The sequence below is a fragment of the Zonotrichia albicollis genome, chromosome 5 (genome assembly GCF_047830755.1).
Source record: "Zonotrichia albicollis isolate bZonAlb1 chromosome 5, bZonAlb1.hap1, whole genome shotgun sequence".
Classification (NCBI taxonomy): domain Eukaryota; kingdom Metazoa; phylum Chordata; class Aves; order Passeriformes; family Passerellidae; genus Zonotrichia; species Zonotrichia albicollis.
Window position 1 is genome coordinate 65,573,623 of NC_133823.1, and position 19,619 is coordinate 65,593,241.

The 19,619-nt window shown below is 39.2% G+C and overlaps 2 long non-coding RNA genes across 3 annotated transcripts in view; both read left to right on the forward strand.

The window, feature by feature from the left end:
- Nucleotides 1-1,472: 1,472 nt before the first annotated feature.
- Nucleotides 1,473-19,619, forward strand: part of LOC141729203 (uncharacterized) — a 60,715-nt gene continuing 42,568 nt past the window's right edge. Inside the window, exons 1-2 of one of the 2 annotated variants that reach the window (XR_012580564.1) lie at nucleotides 1,473-1,646; nucleotides 16,259-16,375. This is a non-coding gene — a long non-coding RNA (uncharacterized LOC141729203). The remainder of the gene's footprint in view (nucleotides 1,647-16,258; nucleotides 16,376-19,619) is intronic. The other variant, XR_012580563.1, reaches the window with a different exon arrangement.
- LOC141729204 (uncharacterized) lies at nucleotides 4,246-7,570 on the forward strand. The gene is made up of 3 exons (XR_012580565.1): nucleotides 4,246-4,482; nucleotides 6,491-6,567; nucleotides 7,298-7,570. It is a non-coding gene; the product is annotated as an uncharacterized LOC141729204 (long non-coding RNA).

Consider the following 19,619-nt stretch of genomic DNA (forward strand, 5'->3'; position numbering starts at 1 on the left):
GGAGGCTGAGGCAAAAGCTGTTCAGGAGAGAAACTGGAAGACCTCAAAAAGTAGTAGAGTGTCAATCTGGAGAGAGTCATCAGTGGGTAATAGAAAAAGAGAAGAACTGCTGGGAAAAGCCTGAGCAAAACACAAGGGCAAGGGCATTATAAAATTTTAGACTGAGGCTATGGAATCTGATATACCCAGGATGTCTTACCTTTTTGATAGAAAGAAGGATGAAGACTTTTCTTCTGTTGGAACTGAAGATATCCCATGACACCAAGATGTAAATACAGGAAAACAAGGCTTTTAGCAACCTTGTCTAGTGGAAATTGTCCTTACCCATGGAAGGGCCTTGGAACTAGATGTTTAAGGTGCTTTCCAACCCAAACCATTCTTTTATGCTATGAGAGCATCTTTTCAGGGATGGTAAATACATGGCTATGTCCATCAGTGACCATGGCTATGTCCACAGTGTGACCTGAGCTGGAGAGGGCTTGGAGTTAGGAGAGGGCAAGGGGCTGAGACCCATATGTTATGCAGAAAGTGTTTGTATTTTCCTTTGAGAAGTTGTGGGCAAAACCTTGGGTTCACGTGCAAAGAAGTCACTGTGTCAGTGGGCCAAATGCACCACACATTGCCCTTGTGGAGGAAGTTGAAAATTTCAGCCTATAGGAAGTGGAGGTTTTTGGTGCAGCCTGATCCTGCAGTGAATGCAGGATGTGTCACACTCATGGCACAAATGATGACAGTGGCCATTTGTCTGGGATCTTATCTGAGCTCTTGGACATACAGTCTTGGGAAATTCACCAGGAGCTGCCAAAGCCCCTGTGTGCAAACAGTGAGTTAGCACATATAGAGTATCTAGGACAGACCTCTGCAGATTTATTACCAGTATTCCACACTTTCCCAGGTTTTTAGAGGGCCATTTAAATGTGGGATGAATTTACACTGAGAGACTGAAACTAATACATGCACGAAATCTTCTTTTTCTAACCACTTTCTTTTAATATGGATAATTCTGGAAGAGCAGGAAATGGCTCTAATTAGCTGAGCATCAGTGACCTAAAAAGTGTGCTTGCTTTGAGAAGTGAAAGGTCTTTCCAGTCATCTGGTGAAACGAATTTCTTACTAATTGCTCCACTTCTCTGTTCAGGTCAGACCTGTAACAGTGTTCATTGTATACTGGCACATTTTGACATGGTGAGGGTATGGTATAACTGTGTTACTGTCCTCCTGTTTTACACCCTTCTCCAAAGTGAATGAACTTTGATGAGGTCCGTCCTGTAGCTTGTAGCTGACAGCTTCCTTGACACTGACCTTCTTGCTGAAGTGTATATATATATATCTTTATATATATATATATATATATATAAAAGCATATGTGTATATATATATATATCCCTGACTAACAGGGCTACACCAGCAAAAGTGGGAAGAGAAGGCTTGGCCTGGAGAAAAATGTGCTTGAAAGCACTGTGTGCAGCAGTGTGGCTCATTTGGTCATTTGGCTGAGTTTTAAGGAGAAATTTCTGGTTTCAGCCCAAGAGTTCACTTGTTCCCCTGTGCCCTTGTATTTTAGTACTTATGTTAGAACCGTGGGAAGGTTGCTAAGGAAGCCCAAGGCTGCAGGGTCTGCACCACACTGGGCAGTCTGCACTCAGGTAATTATGCTTTTTTGTTTCTGGTAGGAAAGCAAACAGGATTGAACTTCTTTATGAAGCAATCCCTTTGGATTTTAATCAAATGCATGTGCAAAATTGGTTTAAAACATCTACTAGATAAGAAGTATATATCTATATCTATATCTATATCTATATCTATATCTATCTATATGTAGTAGATGTGTATATATATATACACACACACATATCAGGTATATGTATGTATATATATATAAAATGTATATATATATAATGTGTGTGCGTGTGTGTATATATATATATATATATATATATATATATATATATATATATATATATATATATATATATATATGTGGGCTAAGGCTGTCTGTATCAGTGGGGCACTGAAGACCCACTGTTGTTTAGCCAGGGAGTACCCTTACATTCTGATGGATATTGTAGGGTTAGAATGGCCTGAACTAATTTTAACACAGTCAGTGTGCTCGTTGCATTCTACTCCCAGCACTGCAGACTTGGCAAAGATGAGATTTTTGCCAACTGCATTGCTGGTTTACAGGACCAAAGCCCACACTCCTCCTTTCCCCTGCTCCTTGGAACACTCAAGCACTGGGTACTCAGCTTCTTTCTGTCCCTGGCAGCCTCTTTTCTCCTTGTGATATGACCATGCTGAGGCAGAAAAATCTGTGCTGGAGTAGTATTGTTTGTACCAGTTCTTGTTCTCCTGGCATGGTTTGCAGCAGATTTTTAAGTACTTCTTTATGTCTGACATTGAAATAGGCCAAATGTTTTCTCTTAGATAAGTTTGCCTTACATGTGATAGTGAGGTTTTCTCTGGATCAGTGCATGAAGAGAAGATCAAAGAAGGAACATGGTAATTTGTGTTTATTTACTACACACAGGGGTCGTTGAAGTGTGTGGTGCAGAATGCCATAAACTTCAGCATCCCACATGTTACCAGATCAATGATATTTATGCTGGGCTGAGCTAAAATGCTCACTTGCTGAGTTCTTCCCTCACCTTTGCTGCTCTGGTGGGAGCAAAACCAGCAGAGAGACCTCTTCTTCCTCCTTCACACAACAATGGTGAAAATGAGTCCTGAAAACTTGCAAACCCTCTGTATTATGGAAACTGCACTTGCTTTGTAGAGAAACATTAAATGCATTTTTGATACCATTTCAATAATGGTTCTGACTCTGCTCCCAGAAGTTATAGAAAAAATGATGTCCACAGCAGTAAGTGTTGTCACTGTAAATGATCTCTCCTCCTCCTTCTTCAAATTTCACCACCTCTCACCAAGATGATAGCAGCTGCCACGCAAAATATTTGCAATAAACAGTTTGATATTGTTTTTGTATAGTTTTTTGTGTATTTTTCCTCTTTCATAACAACTTGTTTGTAGATACTGCAGTGTCATGGTTATCAGCACACAATTCAATGGAGTTTGGCTTCAAGTGTAAAATTGAGCCATAGGTGTATTTGTGAAACCTTATCTGGCTTTTCTTTAATCATTTTAGTAGACTCTTAACTGGATTAGTAGGGCTGACAATAGTAGTAATTAAAAAAAAAAAAGGCTGGTAGTGAATTCTTTTTCATGGCTTTTCTTGTCAGTATTGCTGAAAATAATTAATCCGCAGTGCTGAGGTATAAATTACTGACTTAGCACTTACATAGTGATTCTATCCTCCACTCTCCCCAACTTTAGGTATCTGTAAGTTTGAAATGGTGTTATTCTCTCTTTGGTCAGCAAATAATTCATTTTAATGTACTTTGAGCCTCCTGGAGAGGGATACACTGTTTAAAATTGTCATTGGAAAACAGTACTCTGTCATCCACAGCACGGTGTCTATGTTAGGTGTCCTGTGGCTGCTGGCAGTGATGCTTCTGCAGAAAGCTTGGGGAGCTCTTAAAAATAAGTACTGAGAGCTCCATTCTTTGCTAGGTGTAAACTGGGACCGGAGAAAGATTATCAAATGTCTATGAGGGAGTAATCCTAATATTAGGATGGAAATACTTGTTCTGGTGCTCCTGATACAGACTATCCCCAGGGATTGCCTCCTTCCAAAACACTTTTCTGAGATGGATTTGGCCTTGAACTGACTAGATGATAGCTTTTAGGTGTTTGCATCTACTCTTTTTGATTATGAATAAACCTAATACAGGGTGATTCCCACTGCACTACAAACAGGAGCCAGGAGAATCATCTCCAAGCTGATTTTTGGATCCTTTGCCAAATACATTTGGGCTGAGAACTGAGAAACTTCCAGGCATGAGAATAGCCCCCCCGAGATTTGGGCACAAAAGCTTAACCTGCTGGTGTTACTGATTACTTTGAAAAACCTGATTGCTGTATTGAGGTTTTTTGGCTTCTTTAGGCCTGTATAATTCCAGCCCAGCTTACCAGATAGAATATGCTGCAGATTTTTAAATTCATTCTGGTGTAGGGTTGCTTTTTTCCCTCTTTGTTTGCTGAAACTGCACAATAAGTACAACAACATTCCCGTGTCCTCGGAGGGTTTAGATAAAACTTAAAAGAATGGAGTCAGAACCATCGTTCACCAGTCACCGATGTGATCAAGCTTAAATAATTTGCTGCCTTGCTGTGGAGTTGTCCCCATGTGAGATTATTCTGAGCCTGGTCCCTAGCTGTGCACTGGCTGTTTCTTTGTGGTTTGTTGCTAGTGAGGCTCTATCTTTTGAGAAACTATCTAGATGGCAGAGTCTCTGCCTGGTGGGAAAAGGTTTTCAGTGCTTGTCTATTGATCTCATGGTTTTGTTGCACTGGGAGAAGGAAACAGTGTGCATGTTTATATGCTTAGAAGCAAAGAGAGGCCTCCTTTTCCCTGCTTTCTTAAAGGTAAGTAAAGCAGGAAAAGAACAAATTTATTCTCAGAGTTGGAAACTATGAATTATTTATCCTTTGAAAACTTCCACTATCTCTGCATAAAAGGAGGTCCTATTATTATAAGCGTTTCTTTCTCTCCATGTCAATAAGAGAGAGATCAGAACTGACTGATTTTTGTGATGCCTTTTCTTTTAGAGAGCTGAACAGCTTTACCTGGTTGACATTAGACCTCTGCTAAAAGGTCTATGAGAACTGAAAGGTTAAACAAATCCTTGGAGGTGTTTGTGTGACTACATAACTTAAGTTCTTTGTGTATCAAATTGATTTTCCCCACGTATCCAAAGTTTTTAATGGTTGAGTTTTTCATTCAGAGAATGTTTATTATGATTCTTGTCTTGGATTTGTGAGTGTTTACATAAGATAGAACACTTGAAAATTAACATACTGCTCTGGAACATGCCCACCATCCCACCCTGGCACTTCTGTCTTGGCTCTACAAATGGAATGGCTTTTTTTTTTGTGTTTGTGATAAGCAAGCTCCACAGACCTGACAGATGCCTGTATTCCCCAGGGGGAAATCATCACCTCAGCAGTTTTCTCTGGTTTTCAGTGAACTTTGGGGAGTGAGGTATAGAATGACACTACCTCCTTTTACTGCATTTGGACATCCCCTGCATATTGTGGCCAGAAAAACACTATTTTTGCTTAGATGTGTAAGGTGAATGTAGACATGTTCATTATTTCCTATCATTGTAAGTTGTTATAAGTAATATCTGGAAATCAAAGTTATAGGCCAACAAAATATGTTCTTGGGATATGTTGAATTGTTGGAACTGGTGTGTTTTCCTCTGTGGTATTTGTAGAGGATCAGAGTTCCTGAGCTGGGAGTAGAGTGTTACAGGTAAACCCAAGAGTGGAAAGCCTGATTTACACTGACTTCACTAAGGTTGCCCTGCAGATAATGGAACAATATAATTTGTCAAATGTGATAATTTTGGAGGAAATGTGGTTTTGTACAGTCTTATGTAAGGATGTGAGCTTATAGGAGCTCCTCTTTGGAGGCATGAAATAAGACTTCTTTCCATTTTGTCTCCTAAATTTTAGTAAAAAATTCTGTGATATAGTGGAAGAAACACAGCATACACAAAAGCCTCCAGCAGAGTGGATGCCCCTGTCCTGGCCATGGGGACACCTTCCCCCTCTGGTTTTAATATGATCACAGCATCACGGTCTTGCCTTTTCAGTTTTCACATGATGGGTCCCACACCACTTCAAGGTTTTTCTTGAGGTCTTGCAGGGATTCAGAAGGTGGAGGCTCCTCAGGACTGCAAATGGGTGACTTCTGTGTGTCTGGAAGAAATACTGTGGCAGTGACAGGCACAATGTCACTGGTTTTACCAGGTTCAGCTCCCTCCTGCAGCAAAGTTGTGGTGGCCCAGATGCCAGCGAGTGGTATTTAGGAATTCTGGGGACGCCTGGGCATGTTCCTAATTTCTAAAGTTGTGCCCAGATCCTTTGCTTCCCATCTCTCTGGATCCTGCCTCAGCTTAAGTAGAGGGCAGGTGTTCCTTCAGGTGTTTCAGTTCCAGTTCCACCCGCAGAATGTACATTTGCTTGCATTGTGGTTTTCTTCTTCTCTGAGCATGGTGGTTTGAGACACATTAGTCTTGCTTTCGAAGAAAAAGCAGTCAGCTTAATACTTATTTAATTGAAATATTTAAGAAATGAGAAAAGTAAAAATTTGTTTTGGATAGGTGGAATGATACAATCTTTGTCTGTCCCAGATATCTCCCCCTCATTGAGAGAAACAGGGCCCTGTGCTACTTGTCCTGTAGGGAAGTTTTTAAATCATTGGCCCTCTAAGCCTTCAAAAAAATGTGTGGATATGGCCCTTAGGGTCACTAAAACTATGGTTTAGGAGTGCACTTGGTAGTGCTGGTTTAATGGTTGTACTTCATGATCTCAGACATATTTTCCAAGTGTAACAATTCCTGTGATTCTGTCTGGGCTTCTGTTTTAGGACAGCTGTAAGCAGCACTTTGAGTTAAACTTGGAGAAAATGTTATGGAATAAATCCCTCCAGTGACCACCAGCCAAGTAAGTGTATGCCCTGGAAGTTTTAATTCTGCACCAGGCTCCTTACCCAGGAGGCTCTCCTTCTGTAGCTGGATATTCTGGTCAACACCAGGACTTCTATGTCATTCTGCTGAACCAACATTATACACTTGCTGTTACCAGACCCAAACAGTCTTAAATGTCACTAGCAAGGGCTGCCTTACTTTTTGATGACTGACTATGACAAGTCTAAAAAACCTCCTGCAGCTTTTACAAAAATTCAGTAATGAAAAATATCCACAGATTATTAATTATAAGCATATGTGGAGCTATTACAAGCTCCAGCCAGGCAAAACATCTTTGCAAACATTTGTTTTTAAGCATATGAGAGACTTAAACCTCTTAAGATGCTTTGCTGGGTTAAGAACAAAATTCCCCAAAGAGTCTAATGCACACTTAACTGGTCTTTTAAAGCAAAACTAACTTCCTCCAGATACTGTTAATAATGCTTCTACATTAAATAATTTTAAAGTAGTCATTCTCATTCTCAAGCACTGCACATAGAACCCAGTGTATAAGCAAATAATAGGAGAGTTAGATAAAGCTGACCCGAGAAATTGGGTTCTGAAGTGATAATATTTCATCGCTGTACATGCCAAGCAGCAGATAATGCAGTTTAGTGTATTTTGCTTGTTTCTTTTGACTTGAGCAGAATGCCCAAGAAGTCTAAGATTTAGGCTGTTTATAGACAGTTTTTGTATCTTTTTGGCAGCATAATTTTCTCTGGGGCTGGAACAAGCAACTAACCTCGTTTTGTAATAAATGAAAAAGTGAAGATAAGATGCAGTCAATGAAGAAATTATTTGCTCCTGACCATTTACCTCTCAAAATGAAGGATGCAATCAAACTTCTGCAGTGTGTGTGTATTGCATTGATCTCCATCAGAAGACAGTCAGAAAATAAGTGCTCTGAACGCCCATTCTTTATGTGGTTCAATACCTGTACTGTGGTACTTATTACTAATGTGCAATTAGTAATAAATTGTTACTTGTTGGAACCAATATTTAAGTCTCCTGATGCTATTTTTTTCTAAAAGCAAATGTGTACTTCCCCTTTTTTTCTTGTTTTCAGTTGCCTGTGACTTGTTATCTTTGACAGCAAATCCCAGGAGTTCAGGAAATCTTTGACTGAGGAAGAGCACTGGATTCCAGCTCAAATCTTTCTTGGGGGAGCAAGGCACACACCTTTGACAAGTCTGAACAGTTGTGCACGTGCTGTGCTGCTGTGCCATGCAGTTGGTGTGTGACAGATGCAGTCAAGTTTCCCTACAAAAGCTGAATTTTGCAACACCTAATCTCCAAATCTCAATTGGGCTAATGAAGGAGATCATAATTAGAAATTCCACCTCTAGGCCATCAAATAATTCTGAAATTTTGGCTGGTTGTAGAATACAGATGGGATAAGGTGCCTAAAGTAGCTTTACTTCCTGCAGAATTGGTGCTTATGGGTTCTGAGCATTGCTGAGAGTAGCAACAGGTAGTAAAATACTGCTACACTGAGCAGCTGACAAGGGGAAAACCAGAAGCAAAAGAGCAGACATATGGTTACTCCAGAATGTATAGGTGGATTCTAGGAGCCTTTTTTCTGAGGTACCATTTTCAAGAAGATCAAATGAATGCTGGATGGGCTGTGGTGATGATCAAAGAAAACAAAGGAGAGGAGGAATTGCCAGTTGCATGTCTATAGATACATGATCCAATATTTGTCTTCAACGCAGATGTTCATAAAATTTTCTGTTGTGGGAAAAATAGAGGCTGTCAAGATTTGAAGTCCCCTGGATATTTTGGGAGTAAACTCTTGATAAGTGAACTGTGTGACCCTTAGGTAAATGACTCAAAATATGTGGAGTTGTAAACATGACATATTATCACAAAGTCATCCCACATTTCTTGCAGTCCTAAAACTGTTAGTGTACCAAAATAGACATCATGTTTTAGAGATGGGGGATGATGATAACAGGCATATGTTTAAGACTTCAAATAGTATGCTTGTCTGGATTGACATGCCTACAAAAGGAGTTGGGATCTTGACTTTTTAGGATAATATGGAAAATATAATTTTTCAGGGAATTTTTAGGAAGTGTGGATGAAAAGAAGAGTAACCTTGTCTAATAGCATTTGTCCTGTCTCCTCCTTTGTCTATAAAAATCAAACAAGAGTTTTAGCATGAAATTTTCTGCTGACTCTGGAGTTTCAGAACAAGAAGTGGGAAGCTGGAAACTCCACAAGTCCTCTTACTGTTCACTAAAGACATTTTCTGCACTTATATCTAAATTGTGACAATTCTTTTGAATGGAGAGGGGGAGCTTGGACAAATCCTTGCCTCTGCCCAGGCCTCTGGCAGTAGAAAGAAGCTTTATTGAGGTGGCCAGCACTCCAAAACCACTCTTACTTACAAATTCTTAATAATGACTGATCAGGCCTATTACAACATTCATTATTTATTGAATAGACTAAGGAAAAGAGACATGAGTCTTAAACAGACTTACTTACTACACAGGAATAAAACAAAAATAAACACTACTCGTAGATAAAGTTACAGTGCAGAATTATGGACTTACCTTATATTACAGCTAGCAAAGAAATAGTGTAGATTAGGAGTCAATGTCACCAATGGATGATGGCGATGTGCAGACAAACTCTTTTTTTTTTTACTCAACCCCTGAGGAAGTAACCCAATGTGAACATCTTTCTTATTGGGAGAGCTCACTACACACTCACAGCATATTAAAGATTTCTGATTTCATGAAAATCATAGTGGTCTTCTGCAGTTGTAAAAATGGTTGTGTCTGTAATCACTAATTTTAGGTTTTCTTTTCTCACTGTTCAAGTAAAAATGTGTATTATTGGCTAAAGAGATTCTCAGCCGACATAATTCATCACATCACAAACCATTCTGGTCTGATTTTAGCCATGTGTGGTGGGGAGATAAGATTTTGCTGTGTCAGGGGGTGAAAGGTCCTGCTACAAACAATTCATCAAATTCACTAATTCAGTCCTGATATGAGTGAAAGATCTACACATTTCTACTTATTTATTTGATTTCTTTTTGGACAGAGCAAAATTGTTTTGAAGCATCAGTTTAGATGTTGTAAAGGAAAGAGGAAGGCATTGCTTTTGTTTCAAAGTGTGTTTGTGGTAGGTATGAATTTGTGGGTCCTAAAACATGATAAGCTAGTAATTGTGACTGCCTGTGAGAGGTTTATCTGTAGAACTCTAATCTCTTTAAACTATAGGAGTCTTGAGAGATGTGAAAATGTCTGTTGCATTAAGCCACCTAATTGTAGAATATCAATTTATTTCCAGAATGAAATGCAAAAAAAGAAAAATTTACTTGTATAATTTTGAATTGAGGCACAGAAGTGTGGCTTTCATAATACAATTTAGATAAAATGAGAATTACAACATATTAACATGATGAATTTAATCATTATGTATAGAAATTATATGACTGCATGGAATACATAGGGTTTGATGTAATTTGGGTGTCCTTTATACTAAATTGTACACTGGATACAGGGCTGCTCATGTTCTCAGCTGAAGCATTTAATAGCTTTTGCTCAATTACTATTTTATAAGGCTTTGGTATCTGTTTCTACAAGACATGAAATTCAAAGCAGACTGCAACCTGTTCATCCCTTTTCTGTTTGTGGAATGCCTTTATGCAAAGACAGACACAATTTTGTTGGCTGTAAAATATTTTGGCATTTGGGGGCTCACGAGTGCTGTTTGTGCTGATGTCCTTTTCTTCTCCCTGTGGTTCATTTTGAGGCCTTTGCTGGCCTTGAAGGGGGGGGTGATTTGGGATCTTTGTGGGAGCCTTTTAGGTGCTTGGGAAACCGGTGGGACAAAGCTCACAGGGGAAGAGGAAACCTGCAATCTGTTGCTACAGAAATGGTGCCAAATTTGAGTCTGAGAAACAAAAAAGATAACAACAGGCACAATTCCTACCATTTTGAGTAAGAGGACGTGTATGGGTAGCAGGGGAACAGTGGCATGAGTTGAGCATGTCTAACATATTTTCCTAGGATAAGAAAGCTTATGCCCTTACAACAGTGTGTCACTGTTGAATAAAGTTTTGGTCAGAAAAATCTTCAAAAATGTATCAGCTCTGTTTGTTGTAAAATAAATAAAAAAGGTAATGGCTTACGATCCCACCACAAAATTGCTTTTCTACCAATTTTTCTACTTTTAATTTTCTGGTTGTTAATGCCAGAGTGTAATTTTAACACGTAGACATTAGATGAAAGGGGCTTTTAGAAGCCCAGCTATGAGATCTCAATTATAACAAATTAGCTTCCACATTTAAATCCTTTTAAAGTGACATAAAGTTCAACATGGTGGCCTTGGAGATATCCTTGGTAGTTGGTATAGGATCTGAAGAGAAGCTGCTAGTCTAAAATGGGTAAGCCTACAATCTAATTTCCTGTCACAGAAAAACCACCTAGGAAGGATATGTGTGTATTTAGGTTGACTATATCCTGTACACAAAGCCTCTAGCCAGTTTTGAGGCTCTTCTGGTCTTGGTATTACATGCATCTACACAAAAAAGGGTTTCAATTGCAGTGTGCTGGAACTTTCTAGACAGTTAAAGTTTTTTCATTAAGCAAAGCTTGAAGCATTTTAAATGCAGTTGTAATTTATTTATATCTCATTTCTAAATTTAACTCTGAGCATTATCATGTTTGTACTGTGAAAGCTTTCAAAGGACTGTGCTATTTACTGCAACTTTTAATTGATTTGCTGCTACTGTTCAGCTAAGCCATCTCCTGCCATTGCAGGAGGACCTTGTGATGCAGGCTACCACAGGAGCTAAATTTGGTGCTGAAGCTTTATTGAAGGTTTTACAGCATTACGTCTTAGCCTTGCAGTGAACTGTCTGCAATTTATTGCTGTGTTTTGCAGCAAGAAAGTAGAAAAAGAGATTGATGTTGGAATCATTTTATCTCCTAAAGTCTGTATAGACATAGTTAACCAACTGCATTGACTTGGTGAGGGTTTTACAGCACTTTTAAAAATGATTCAAGGAAAATGAATACATTGATCAAACTCACCCATTCCTTTACTGGGAATGGATGAGGAGTTTTTCCATGCAACTTTCATGACAAACAGATTAAGCTACTTCTGTGTTTTGCAATGAATATAGGTTAATTTCCAGTATTATTTGGTTTTGCTGTTTACTTTCAGTAGACTTCAGCTTGTAAATGTGAACAAGACAATCTAGTCAAAAGACTTTGGTTTCATGAAGTGTTGTTTAACACGTCTTGCCTGTTCTTTGGGACTGTTTTTCCTTACTTCCTGCAGGGAATGGGCCCTGAGTTATAGAGCCAAGCATTTTCAATTGGTGCAAGACCTCTTGAATCCTATCTCATGGGGCAGATGTTGTCAAAGCAGCCAGAAGTGTTCTTCTGTATTGAGCTGCTCAGGGGCAAGCACAAACTGCCAGTTGGGTAGAACTTAATTTCACTTGCTGCCAGTCATTACTAGTATATCAAACTGCATTATACTATTTTATATTTGGAGAGACTTTCCAATTAGATGGTCCAGCAGCCTTCATTTCCTAAGGGGAATCAGCCTAGATCAAAGTGAGTGTGGAGGACAAACAGTTCTTTGCATCTCCCCCTCCTTACCAGTACCACCTAATTCCCAGAGGCTGCTTGACAGAAGATTATCAACCATCCTTGCTATTAATGATACTTTGAGAGTAAGAAACGTGTTCCAGGGCAGGAGGGGGAAGTGAGAATGGCATGAGAATTCTCACTGCTGCATATTACATCCAAATAGAGGTGGTAGCTGAAAAGTCTGTGCTCCAGCACATACAGTCTGAACAGTATAGCAAATGCAGGGGAAAGTAACCCACAGGCTCTCTGTATTGAAAGATGTGTGCCAGGAACATTTTTTTTTCTTCAATGAAATCTGTTTTTATTGTAAGGCTTTTTCTGGTTTGAACAAAATGAAGTATTTTACTTTACTGAAATGTTTTTAGCTCTTCCTCCCGGCAGAAGTGGCATATCCTTTTGTTCATTGATATTGCTCTGATTTAGATGATAACATGCGCGTTTGCTTGTTAAAATATTATTCTGGAGGTAGTAAAACTCCAAGGATTAGAGATAAAACCATATATTGATAAGAACATTTAAACCCTGCAGCACCTTTCAGAGGTTGTGAATCACATGTAACATCAATAACGTCCTGTGTCAGGAGGGAAGGAACATACCTCTGAAGAAAAAAGCATAAACATAAAATGACAGTTTCTCACACTAATTTTCTCACCATATACACTGGAAATATTTTTTCCCTTTCTTAATTTTTCCAGATTAAGCAATATAAAAAGGACAAATGGTACTCCTCTTAACTAGTTAACTGAAAAATAGAATGACAGAGACTAGGTAACTATTCCTAAGAAAAAAGTAAGGTGGGGGATTATTAGGGCATTGCCATTTATAATTCTCTAAAAGAGTATGGAATGTACAATTTCATAAAAACAGGCCTTCCTTCCTTCCTTCCTTCCTTCCTTCCTTCCTTCCTTCCTTCCTTCCTTCCTTCCTTCCTTCCTTCCTTCCGCCACTTCCGCCACTTCTGCCACTTCCGCCACTTCCGCCACTTCCTTCCGTCCTTCCTTCCGTCCTTCCTTCCGTCCTTCCTTCTTATATATATATATACACTAGTAAAGAGCTGGGATTCGTTTTCCCATATTTTTGCCTGGAAGAGTTATTGTATTTTGGATAGTGAAGGTCATCTTTCTATTCCAGGAAGGTTTCCCCCTTTCCTGGCAGATATATGTCTTTTAAACCAGGACATGTGTAAAGAACACCTACATTTATATGTTGTTCAAGAAGATACTGACTCATGTCCATCTTCAAAGGTATGCAAGACCCAAATAATTAAGAGCTTGTATGCCTGTTCCCAGCTTCACAGGTTCTTATGTGGTTTTAAAACATAACAAGCTTATTTTCAAGGTTAGTGGTTAAGTGGTTACTTTTAAGGTCTTTTTTTTTTTTCCTGCATTCTGGAAGAAGCTACATGGGTTACAGAAAGGCTGTTAAATTGAGAGCACCAAATTGACAGCAGAATGCTCCATGTTAGCATTTTCTGAACGCTTGCTGACACGACTCAGCCGTCCTGGAAAGAGTAGGAACAAAATCTGATTAGAGGACTTGCAGTGGTGGTGCAGCAGCTGGCTCAGCAAGGAGGAGACCTCCACACTTTCCATCTGCTGGCTTGCTCCAGAGGTGATGCCAGAAGAGCTGCAGAGGGGTTTTGTGTCCTTTGTGCACCATAGATCACTTTATGCTGTGCATGACAGTAATTTTCACTGCTCTGGTAGCTTCCTTGGTGTCTCACTGAATAAGGAATGAAGTAACTGAGGATGTTTATGTAAGGATAATAAGCCATTATTACCAACCTTGAACTAATAGCAGATTTTAAATAACTTTTAAAGAAAAATGTTGTGGTATGACTGCAGCTAGCTTTCAGAGTGCATGTATTGAATGTGGCATCCTGTAGAATGAGGAGCAATGCAAAAATGGAGAAGGCTTTCTATCTGGAAGAAATTATGTATCTTCTGATGATTTTGTTACAGTATTTTCCCACCTATGAAACATACAATGTACTTATATTCTATTACATATTTATATAATGTAAGCACAATGTACTTACATTATATAAATATAAGAATGCTTATATTTATTCTCATTTTTACAGTCTTTACTGCAAGGATAACTCATGCAGTTGACAGAGAGGTTTGTATCCTAACTGGGTTGTGTAGTTATAGCACACTAGAGTTTGGGTCCATTCCATTAGGCACTGTTCTGGGATAAACCCTGTATTTTGGAGAACACTGAGATGATAAAGTGTTCTTGCTTCTTACATGTTTTTTAGTACAAACCTGTATATTAGGATACATTTGAAGTTCCTTAGGAATCCTCAAGCAGATTTTATGATAGAAATGAACATTGCCATTTAGCTTGGAAAAAAAGCTTTATAAACATTTAATTTTTCCTCAGGTTTTTATGTGTTTTATATTACCAGACTAAAACACTCATAATGTTGCATTATGTTTTATATATATGAAAAGAAGAAACCAGATATGGTTCCTTGTTATTATTTTTCTCTTGTGGCTGTGTAGAAAGATCTAAGATATTTTCACTGCTTATAAAATAAACAAGTGTGTCGAGGTTTAATAACATCAGACATTGTTTAAAATATCAAGGTTTAACTCAAGTGGTGCTTGTAGTCTAATTCACTTCTCTTTTTGCCTTCTGTCCTCAACCTGTTGTGTTCATGTATTAAAGGACTTAGTTAAAATTAAATGTTACTCTGTCTTAAATGCAGAGCTCAAAGAAACAAGGAGATATTTGGAGTGCCCAGCTATTGGCATATATATTCTTTGTTCCTGGACAGAGACATTATCAAACTCTTTTTGGGACCCCAGATCCAAGATTTTAAATCATATTTGGTTAATGTTAGTCCCCTATGTTGAGCTGGAATGTATGGTAAGGTGTTCGCAGACCATTACAATTCACATTATTATTTTTCCAAGATCTGTAGTATGTGAAAAAAAATGTTATTTTAGCTGGAAATCCAGATATAGAGTAGAGTAGTTCAATTTGAGAGGGTCATACAACAATCATCGAGTCAAACTGCATGGATGATGTGAGGATAAACTTTTACTTATCTTTTGAGTGTCAGATCCTGGGCTGGGATTAACAGTGGGGGGACTGGCTGAATTGAGAAAGGCAAACTGTTGTGTCTGGAGAGTTGTTCCTGTATTTGTGAATCCAGTTGAAGAATCTTGGGAAACTAGATTGAAAAATAGAAAAGATTAAATTAAACTTTTTTGTATTTTAACTCCCATTTCAGTAGACAGCTCATTAGTCAGTAGATTAGGCTGTTGCCATAATGTCACTTAAGTAGCAGAGCAAAATTGTAGAATCATTAGGGCTGGAAAAAATCAAGCCTGACCATTAACCTCACACTACCTAGTCCAGACTAAATACAGAAATTTGGTACACAGAATAGCTGTCTGAGGTCCAGGTGCCATCTGTGTATTTGGTACACAGAATAGCTGTCTGAGGTCCAGAGCCCCATCTCAGCCCCTAGAAGGATTTAATGTGGGGTACGGGAACAGAAGTGTCCATTGAAGCACATTATCTTCAACTCAGGGGTACAGCACTTGAATTATTTTACTGCCTGTACTTTCCAGACAAATCCAGGGGCAATGTATTTTCAAAACGCTGAAGTGGAATAAAGAAATGAACCCACAGAAGTTCAGAGCCAGATTTCCCTCAGTCTAATAAGGACAGTGTAAGTATTTATACAGAAGGTATATAAACCTAGGTCTGAAATCTAAAGGAAACAACAACCTACACTGTCCAAGCAGAAAACTATTCTTTGCCAGGTTAGTTAGACAGCTTGTTTAGAGATTTCTGTAAGAGACATGGCTCTGCCAGGGCTTTGTCATCTCCTGCCACTCTCTTCTGTACAATGGAGAGCTCTCTGCAAGTAATTGTAATGACTCTCCTGAGTTACAGAGAAATATACTCCAAAAATTGCTGGTAGTGCCAGCATTCTACAGGATTTCTGTGCCACTTATTTTTTGTTTATTCAATTTTGTGTGTTTGCTTGTGTTTTGTGTTTTTTTTTCCCCACATAAGATGTCTTTCATTTTTCAGTGGAAAACAAAGGATAATTTTCAAGGCAGTGGAGGGAAGCTGAGACATGCATCTGCTGGATGTAACACATGGATATGGACACTGCTCCATCTGGCAGTATTGCACTCTCCTCTCCTTGTGAGTAGGTTTGGAACACTGACTTCTCTACATCTTAACTGTCCTAAGATAGTTGCAATTCTAACAATCTTCTCTGCTTTTTTTTTAATGTTTCATCTTCTTTATTCCTTTTCTTCTTTTATTTTTGCAGTGAAGTAAAAGGAAAATTTCCCATTTCCAAGTGGACTTGGGGGAAGCATAGAGTAAGATAGGCAATGGGGAAGGGTGATCAAGGAAAGATTGAGAAAGTAGGAAGAGAGATTTGCTTAAAAAAGGAGAACAGAAAATTGCTCCCTTTGGAAACTGTGGATTTTGATGTGGATGAACAGCCATATGTGGGAAAATATTTCCCACTCTGATGGGATGGACTCCAAGCTGCATACGTTGCCATCATTTCAAATTCAGGGATTTTTTTGTGTGTATTTGTGGATATACTGGCCAAAAAGCCAATGACACCTTAGCAACTCTGTGTTTTGAAGACACCTTATCCTTTTAATACCAAGTAGAAAGTGAGATGCCAGTGGCATCCATGCACAGCCCAGATTGTGTGAATAGAGGGTTTTTTCATGCTTGTGTTCTTTTATTCAACGGCCTCTCTGCAGTGAGGAAAACAGGCCCAACAGGCAAAAGTACATCTGGCACACAACACAATAAATGACTAATTTTCACTCAGCAAAGTTCTCTAAATGCTGCTACATGCCAGACTCTGTGGAGCCATTTCTAAGATCTCTAAAGAAAGATTAAAACCATCTCAAATACACAGAATTGACAGGAAAGTAAACTTTCCTGTGAAAGGGACATAAGAAGCCAGATGGTGAGTGTTGCACAAAGCCAAACAAATCCAGTCTCTGAATTCCTAAGGCATATAAACCTCTGCAGAGGAATTAAATTTCTCTGCAAAAAAGTGAGCTATATGCAAATTCATGCTGTCATAATTCTGCCATGCAAAACAAAGATCTTGTAATTTCCCAAAGTTGTCCTTTCCTTACCCTGGAAATGTGTTCAAAAGCATAAAATAAGCAGCATTTTAACTGGAGTAAGCTGGTAAGGAGATGAAATAATTACAGGTAGCAGAGGGGGATCAATCAGTAGCTAAATGAGCTCCTTTTGTTGTTTGCAGTAGCTCTGGATCCCCACAAAGCTTCATCTTTTGTTGCTTCATTGTACTGCTGTCTGATGATGCAGCCAGCTGTTCAAAGAGTAATGTGGTGGATGATCTGCAGCTCCAATCCACAGAATTTAAAATATGTTCCTACCTGCCTTAGATGAAACTGACTGAGGTTGTGTTAATACATGTTATTTAAATTCCTTGACCAGTGAGCAGCAATAATAAGGTTTAATAAGATGATGGCTTGCACAAAGTGGGCTGTAAGTCTAAGACTGTTATCCTGTCACTTTGCAGAACTCATTTTGTTTTCATATGACATTTATTGTCCACCCTAATTCACTCAGTTCTGAAGAAAGATGTACTAAAATCGTAGAGCTTTTGTCCTAGAGCGTCTACATGACAAACAGAGTGGAAAGATTGATGTGTGAAGGAGGGGATTAGGAAAGTTTAGAGGGCTGTGAAGAAACCATCTGTAGGGACATAAGTTACATAAAGGTAAGGTAACATATTGATATTACTATGTTGCCTTTAAATGTTTGTTATTAAATTTTGATTTTAGCTTAGAATCCAGGAGCCCATGCTGGTCTTCTCTGTGCATGGTAGGACACGCTGAGAGGAGCAGTGAAGCAGAGTGCAAATCAAGAGAATGAATCAGCTGTGAATGATTGGAGCTGTGATCACGTGGGACTAAAGTGCCAATTATCTTTATCAGCTTCCCAGTCTATGTATTAAAGTTAATTTTTCAAATTTTGATTAGAGTTGGTTATAACATAAAAAGCTTTCTTTCTTCTAAACCAAACAGAATCAACTGGTAGATGCACTGTCCGGGGATAGGAGCTAGTAGAAATTCTTCATTTTATTTGAGACTTCGTTGCTAAATTATTGAATGTATTTAAACCAGTTTGCCTTTTCATCCTTGGAAATGGCAGCTTGTGGCATTTTTTTCCTCCCTACAACATAAAATTAAAGTTACAGAAAAATGAAGGAGAAGGTTTTGATGAGGTGTAGTTGCATGTTTTTATTTAGACCTAAAGTTTGTCTGAGGTTAGATACATATCAAGGTATTTTTCAATGTCAGTAGTTTTCTTTGTGATCAGATGAGTAAAGCTTAGCAAACTCACTCAGTGTTTGACCAAGTCATAAATGAATGTTCAAGAAAAACTGGAGAGGATTGAGCAAAAGGGTTTCTGAGGAAAAAATAAAAAAAGAAGACATTTATTATACTTCCCTTTTCCTTGCTTTTGGAAAACAGAATTTGTCACTACTTTGGTATCATCTACTTCCAGCTCCTTGCTGTTGGCAGGGACACCTTTCACTAGACCAGCTTGCTCAGAGTTCCATCCAGCCTGGCTTTGAACACTTCCAGGAACAAAGCATCCACAGCTTCTTTGGGCAAACTGTGTCTGTCCTTCACCTCCCTCATGGCAAAGAACTTTATCTAATTAAAAATCTGCTATCTAACCTAAACCTACTGTCTTTCTATTTGAAGCTTATTCCCTTTGTCCTGTGACTACATGCTACTGTAAACAGTCTCTCTTCATCTTGTAGGCTCCCTTCACATACCTGAAAGTTGCAACCAGGCCAGGTTGAACAAACACAGTTCCCTCACCTTTCCTCAAAGGAGAGGTGCTCCATCCCTCTAATTTACTTGGGGGGCTCCTCTGGAGTCACTCCAACAGTTCCATGTCCTTACTGTGCCGGGAGCCCAGAGCAGGATGCAGCCCTGCAGGTGGGCTCCCAGCAGAGCAGAGGGACAGAATCCCCCTCTGGATGCAGCCCAGGACACTTTTGGGTCTCTGAGCTGTGAGTGCCATGGCCAGGGCATGTCCAGCCTCTCCTCCACCAGCGCCCCCAAGTCTGGGCAGGGCTGCTCTCCACCTGCTCATCCCCCAGCCTGGATTGACACCAGAGGCTGCCATGACCCAGGTGCAGCACCTTGCATTTGGTGCTGTTAAACCTCATGAGATTCCCATGGGCTCACTTCCCAGAGCTTGTTCACATCCCATGTCCACATCCCATTCTGTCCTTCAGAGGTGTCCTTTAACAGCACCACTCAGCTTGCTGTCACCTGCTGAGGGTGCACTTGGTCCTTTTGTCTATGTCATCAATGAAGGTATTAAATATTGTTGATTTATAGCTGAGTCAGAGAATCATTTA